Source organism: Larimichthys crocea, chromosome XIV, assembly GCF_000972845.2.
Source record: "Larimichthys crocea isolate SSNF chromosome XIV, L_crocea_2.0, whole genome shotgun sequence".
Lineage (NCBI taxonomy): Eukaryota > Metazoa > Chordata > Actinopteri > Sciaenidae > Larimichthys > Larimichthys crocea.
This window is the reverse complement of record NC_040024.1, coordinates 4841218-4847818: the sequence shown is the minus strand read 5'-3', so window position 1 is coordinate 4847818 and position 6601 is coordinate 4841218. Positions and strand designations below refer to the sequence as shown.

The 6601-nt window shown below is 43.6% G+C and overlaps 1 long non-coding RNA gene across 1 annotated transcript; it reads right to left on the bottom strand.

The window, feature by feature from the left end:
* Window positions 1-267: 267 nt before the first annotated feature.
* LOC113747571 (uncharacterized) lies at window positions 268-2716 on the bottom strand. Its single transcript, XR_003463695.1, has 3 exons — window positions 2343-2716; window positions 622-738; window positions 268-488 (listed from the first exon to the last, which is right to left on the bottom strand). It is a non-coding gene; the product is annotated as an uncharacterized LOC113747571 (long non-coding RNA).
* Window positions 2717-6601: the final 3885 nt, after the last annotated feature.

The following is a 6601-nucleotide window of genomic DNA, read 5'->3' as shown; positions in this document are numbered from 1 at the left end:
ACATGTTTGCAATGCCAACTTTGAAAATAACACCCTCTCCGTCTCTGTGCACATACACACCGCGAAGGACGAGATGTACCAGTCATTGTTGTGCTGCTTTATTGATCCTGCATGCAGCAATAATATTAAAATTTCAGTAAATAAACTAAGTATTTGATCTATTTTTCAGATAGTACAAAACAAACACAGTGTAACATTTATATATTTAAAATTTACAATGATATTTCATCCTGATTGAAGCTCCTGAAAAATCATTTGTCTGTCCTTACTTTACCGCAGCGATATGGATTATTCTGCCTCGCTACTTTTCAAAAGCAAGGCAACAGTGGCTCTGCGGTGCGGTGTGTCTTGAAAATCTGAACATGACCAAGAAGGTGTCGAGTAATCCAGGGTTAACATGTGCGGTCAGATGGAAATCCTGCTCAGATTGCAAAGCAGCATGGGTGTCCATCCGCCTCCTACACTGCCTGTCTGTAACACGAGACAAGCTGCCAAACACTGTAAGGGCACTAGTATATCAGGACCATTATAACAACACAGCAGAGTCTGATTATGGATGACAGCTGGGTACAGGTGAGCACGTACTCTGCTGCACAGCTGTGGCTTTCAACTTCATCTTACCTTTTATTTGTTTGGAAATGTCACGTGGAAGAGCCCGCGGCTGCATCGGATCCACAGCAGCTACACCTGGCAGGAGGTGTGGAGGATTAAGAAGCTTTTCAAGCTCTTAATATTTTTCTAAAGAGAGAGAGAGGGAAAAAAAACGGTGACAGTTAATTACAATTAAGGGAATGAGTCTCCTCTATCTTAAGCCAGACCTTTTCTTTAGCCTTGGGGCGCTTCAGGCCCGGCGACTTCATCATTGGAAGGAGACACAAATGAGAGAACTGGGACAACAAAACGTCTCAGGAAAAGGCAGCTGGATACCCTCAGCAGTTCTACCTGCGCCTGTTGTGATCATTCACTATTTGAAAATCACTGGTGTGTAAACTGTTATGCATGACGAATCAGTCGCTGGGCGCTCTGAGCTTTATGCATTTGTTTCTGAGGTGCTTGCAGTACTGGAAGAAGTACTCCGTGAAACAAAGCTAGTTTAGCTTAGCATACATAAAACATGAAGCTAAGCTTACAAGCTTATGCTTTAAGCCAACCAGCTGCTGGTTGGAGATTCATATTTAGTAGACAAATATGATAGTCGTAGCCATCTTCCCATCTATCTCTCCACTTGGTGAATGGGAGTACAGTGGTCCCTCGTTTATCGCGGGGGATACGTTCTAAAAATAACCCGCAATAAACGAAATCCGCAAAGTAAGTTTTGTATTTGTACATTTGTATACAGTCGTCCCTCGCTATATCACAGTTCACTTTTCGAGGACTCGCTGTTTCGCGAATGTTTTTAGTGTAATTTTGCATGCTTTATTTTTACAGCGTACTGTACAGTATGAACATGCATTGTGTTCTGCGTCCTGATTAACTAAGGGAGTACTGTACAAAATGCGTGTAAAAAGGTGTATAAAAGTGTGTGGGTTAGGGGTTTTACGGCCTTAAAACATGTTAATAATTGTAAAACTTACTTCGCAGATTTCGTTTATTGCGGGGTTATTTTTAGAACGTATCCCCGCGATAAACGGGGACCACTGTACACCTTTTTACCCTTATTTGTACAGTACTCCCTTAGCCAATTTAGGACGCAGAACACAATGCGCGTTCATACAGTAGGCTGCAAAAAAAGCATGAAAAATTACACACAAAAAATCCACGAAACAGTGAGTCCGCGAAAAGTGAACCACGATATAGCGAGGGACGACTGTAATTGCCAAAAATGCTGAGCCCGGTTACGTTGCCCGGTTCTGGCACGACACCGGCTCACTGTTAGCCTTTCGAACATGCCCTGGTGCTGGACACTTCACAGTCCAGGTAGCCCGGCTAACAAACTGAGCTAGCATTAGCTAACAGCAGCTATAGTTCGCAGCATTTTTACTTTACTGTCCATCTGGAAACTCTTTAAATGACAGAAAGTCGATGCGGAGCAGCCAGAGAAGTGGAAAACTAGAAAACATTTCCTCCATCAATAGTATCGTAAAGCACTAAGTATTTCTCACAGGTAATTGTACCTGGAGCAAAAAAAAAAACAGGTCTACAGGACCTGATTACATCATTACGTCGTTGTAGCATCGACATGATTTAAAATCTGTTATTTTATGGTAGGAAAGTTCCTCAATGTCACTTTAAAAAGTTAATATTTCCCTCACTAGCTCGAAATACTCAAGTAAAGTACACTACTGGAGTAAACGCACTTAGTTTCCTTCCACCACTGGGTTTTCACCCGATACTCTACTTACAATGAGAGAACACGTCCGGGTTCACTGTTTTGTTCAAGGACGCCCAGAGAAAACAAAATCCTGTTGCAGGTCTCAAACCTGTGAGATTTCTAGTGGCGTCTCTGGACAGCGGGCCAAAATAACTGGAATATTTTTCAGCTTGGGTGCTTAATAAATCTTTATGTGCTACTTTTTATTAAGAGGCATCAAAGCCGGAGAGGAGGCAAACCTAAAGGGAAATCCGAGTTGCCTCGGCTCGGCCCTTCTGTTGGGAATTCCTTAGGTGGCTGAAACTCGCCGGCGGCGTACACCTACATCCGCCAGAGCAAAGTCACAGGGAACACCGGCGAGCGCTTCATGTTCCGAATGACTGGAGAGAACAAGAGCAACACAGAGTCGGCTGTGCCAATACATTCATCATTCTCCGGTACCCCCCCCTCTCCCCATCCCCTCCCGACACCCCCATGGACCGGGTTCACTGTTTACAACCTCCCACAGTAGTTGTGGAGTGCACTGATGTGAATTTGATGCAGAACTGCAGCCACTGTAGCAGAGCGAGCATATTAACTTAAATGCCTTTTTGCTCTCGCCGGTGTCACTATTTTCGGGCCGTGTTGCTTTTCCGTTTCACGGCGTTATTTCGGAAAGGGTAAAAAAAAAAATGCAAATAAGAGTTTAATTAATTAACAAATATGTTGCATGTTTTATAACGTTGTATTTTTTTTTTAAGACAGCTGCCCCACCCCTCCCATTGCATATACATATCGTAGCGGAGATACAACTAGTTAATGAATATCTATTTTAGTCATACACACTTACATTGTCCCCATTACAGTGGTATTATTTCAAACTGCTCCACTTGCCTATATGGGGCGTAAAAAAGAATGTCTAAGCCAATTTTCCGTGGAAGAGGAGCCTCAAGAACATGTCTCTGTTAGATAAGTTAATTACCTCATATCCTACGGCTACACACCAGCTTCCTCCTCTCTCTCTCTCTCCACCACCACCACCACCATACAGGAGGAATGAAAACAAGACTCCTACATGATCAAGATGTACTATAAGCTAATGCTAATTAACTCAGAACGATTATCTTCATCGTGTAACGCGCACCTGGTAGGCTAATCACGGAGCCATCAACAATGTGCGTTTCACCTCGGCAACATACATCACAGGCCTAATTTATTTCACAGGAGAGGGGGGTTTAAGGATGCAGGAGGTGTGTGTGCATGTGTGTGTGAGCGTAGGGAAGGGTTGTCAGCATTGGTTCAAAAATAGATTTCCAGTATTATAGTTTTTTTTTCTTCTTCTTCTTCTTCTTTGGTGACTTATGAGCTCAGCTTGGCAGAAGTACAATAGCAAAGTGGAACAATTAACGGTGATTGCATGAATAATTGTCATTTTCAAAATAACAACACGCCCATCCCTCACGCTGCTTAATGAATCGACGGGCTGCCGTGTCACGTCGCATGTTAAGCGCTGTTTGTTGTCGCCGCGTGCTTATTGAAAACATTTACATGGCAACAATTGCACATGCAGGAATGGAAATAGACTGAGCTGATGTTTAGTGTCTGCTCCTCTCCTACAATAAAGGTGAATCTACATGCATTGCACCGTATATTTTATGCAGAATGATCCACTGTGCTGTGTCCCGTGCAGAGAATAGCTGCTGTGACTGGCTGCCTCTTGTATGTATAGTGCCACTTATGCAGATCTCTCACATTGCCACGAGTAGTAGATGCGCTCTCAGCAGAAATACATGCTTTTTGTCCACGTATTTCCACATGAGTGCTTTGAGTCCGAGTCCCTTTCATGTCCTGTGTATCAGTGTAATGGAGAATGAATTGTATGTTTTGTTTTCTTCTGCACAGTAGCTACATTTTGCATTACAAGAAGCGTTCTGGGCAGGCTGAGCGGTTCCTTAGCTATGATTCAAAGCTGCAGAGGTTGACAAATAAAGAGGCTCATTAGTTTTTATTGTATTCATTGTTTCCAGGATATTAAAAAGAATATTTTTAGGTTTCATCCCCTTCACCTGTGAATGAAGTGTGTCCTCCCCGAGGGCCGAAAAAGACACAAAAGGAAGTTTTTATATTGAAGTTTTTACCCTTCTTTTTTATTAGATGAAACATCACAACAACAAAAAAAAGGATTTTCTAGGATAATCCTCGCAATATTCAAAATGTTTGTGAAATTCAATCAAATGACCAAAACAGGAAACGGTTGATTCAACTATTCTTTGTTGCTCTGTGCCGTATACACCACAAACTATTAAAAACACGTCAGTCAGTCACACTGTTGCACTCAGTGACTGCAATACAATACTTCATGAGCAGGGACACTGTGGCTTATATATTATCTCTCTCTCACACTAGAGCTCCAAATCTGTATTCATCCACAGCTAAAAATAGCCCCCAAACAAAGAGACTGTTTACTCCTGTTTGAGTAATGTTTGCTAAAAACTACAGTCACCAGCTGCCTTTGTTTTTATTAGAATTATTGTTTTATTATTTATTTGTTACCTGTTTTCATATGTGATAATAACATGATGGGGTCGATGCTCAGTGTCACGGGCGCGGTAGGAAAACGGGAAATTCTTGAGCGATGGACTTAGTGCCTGAGTGTCGGACATAAGTACTTTGTGCGGAGTGGCCCCTGGTTGTTATGGAAACAACCTTTTTTTCACCGTGATAAAATGCAGCCTGAACAGTGTTTCTTCAATAAAGGGAAGAAAAAAATGGCAAGTTGAAGAACATGGACGAGCGTTAGACATGAAAAAGTTTGGCAAGGCCTCGTAAAGGCTCCGAGGGGCACCGAGAGTTCAGAGATATCCAGACTGCCTGTCTGCTGGATACACTTACTGATAAAACATAATTCCATATATCGATAACTGAGCAACACAGAAAACCACATTTGGATTGCTGCTAATGTTGCGGTGTTGATTTGTTTATGGAGGCAGCGTGAGCTCGAGCAGCACATAATCCTCCATGTCAGCGCCGCTTCGCTTGAAGCCGTCTCGCACGCTGTCTGTGCAAACTCTGCAAATACACTAAGACACACACACACACCTCTCCACACAAACACGCTGCATGCATCAAAAGTCAGCGCGAGGGGTTCGACGTAGCCCCTGCGTGAGGCGTGTTTTTTAGTGGATTATCCCCGACTCCACCTCGCCCCCTGAAAAGCGTTAAGATGTGGTTAGAGGGGGGAGAACGCCGCTCCTTCCCTTGAAAATCTTGCTGGCTTAATGACTAATAAAACCCCCCTTGTTGGTGCTCAAAGTCAAAGGAGCAGCTAACACAAGCAAAACAAACAAGTCTAATAAACACCGCTAAATGCAACCTTAAAAGTCACAAGTGCAAAAGCTTGAAGATCATAAAGGGTGCGTGTTTATTTTTCACTTCATTTCCAAAAAAAATGCTTTTCCATGAGGTCTTTCTGGAGCTGTAAAGCTTGCAGCTGTAAAAACCAGCCTCTGCTCTCTTTAGTGTATCATTACCCCCCTCTGCTGGCGCACGGAGGAACAGACCCTGTGAGAGCCTATATTTAAAACATCTTCACCACCTCATTGTTATGACCCAACACATTCTGCCTTGGTGTTAAACAAGGAGAAACAGTATAACACTTGCTGTAGATTTTATTAGTCGAGCAGAGTACTGTGACTCATTTCCAAGTCAGCGGCTGGAGGAGTTGCTTCGGTATGCGATGTGCTCTTCTCTCTCTCCCTCTCTCTCTCTCTCTCCTTTCCTTGCTGCCTCTCACTCTTTCATTCACGGCTGAATTCATTAGCACTGCTGCCATGTTGCCAATGCGGTGAGGAATGTAAATTAAGGCGACAGAGTAGATATTAACAGACGTCCACCAATAACGCCAACTGATGTTATCGGAGCGCAGTGCGACGCTCTCAAACTCTCTCTCGCCTTGTCTCCTTCTTGAGTTATAGCTACTCTCTCCATCCGCCATCTTCCCTCCATTGCCCCTTCCCTGTGGCTTCTCTATACCCTGTCACACATGGCCTCCTCTAGCCCATTACGCTTTGTTTTGTGTCACGCCTGTGGATGCCGGGGCGAGCGGCGTGCGGATGATTTCAATCCATCTCAGGAACCCCTTTTCCTCCTCCGCCCATCCCTCGTTTCTGTCAGACAGACACATTCTCTGTTTCTCTCTATCTCCCCTCAGCCTTCAGTGCTCCACCTGCGCCTGTACACCAGTGCTGATGGATGTAAAGTAAAGTCACTAACTAACTTTCTGCCACATAGAGCTGGATGAAAACCTCATTT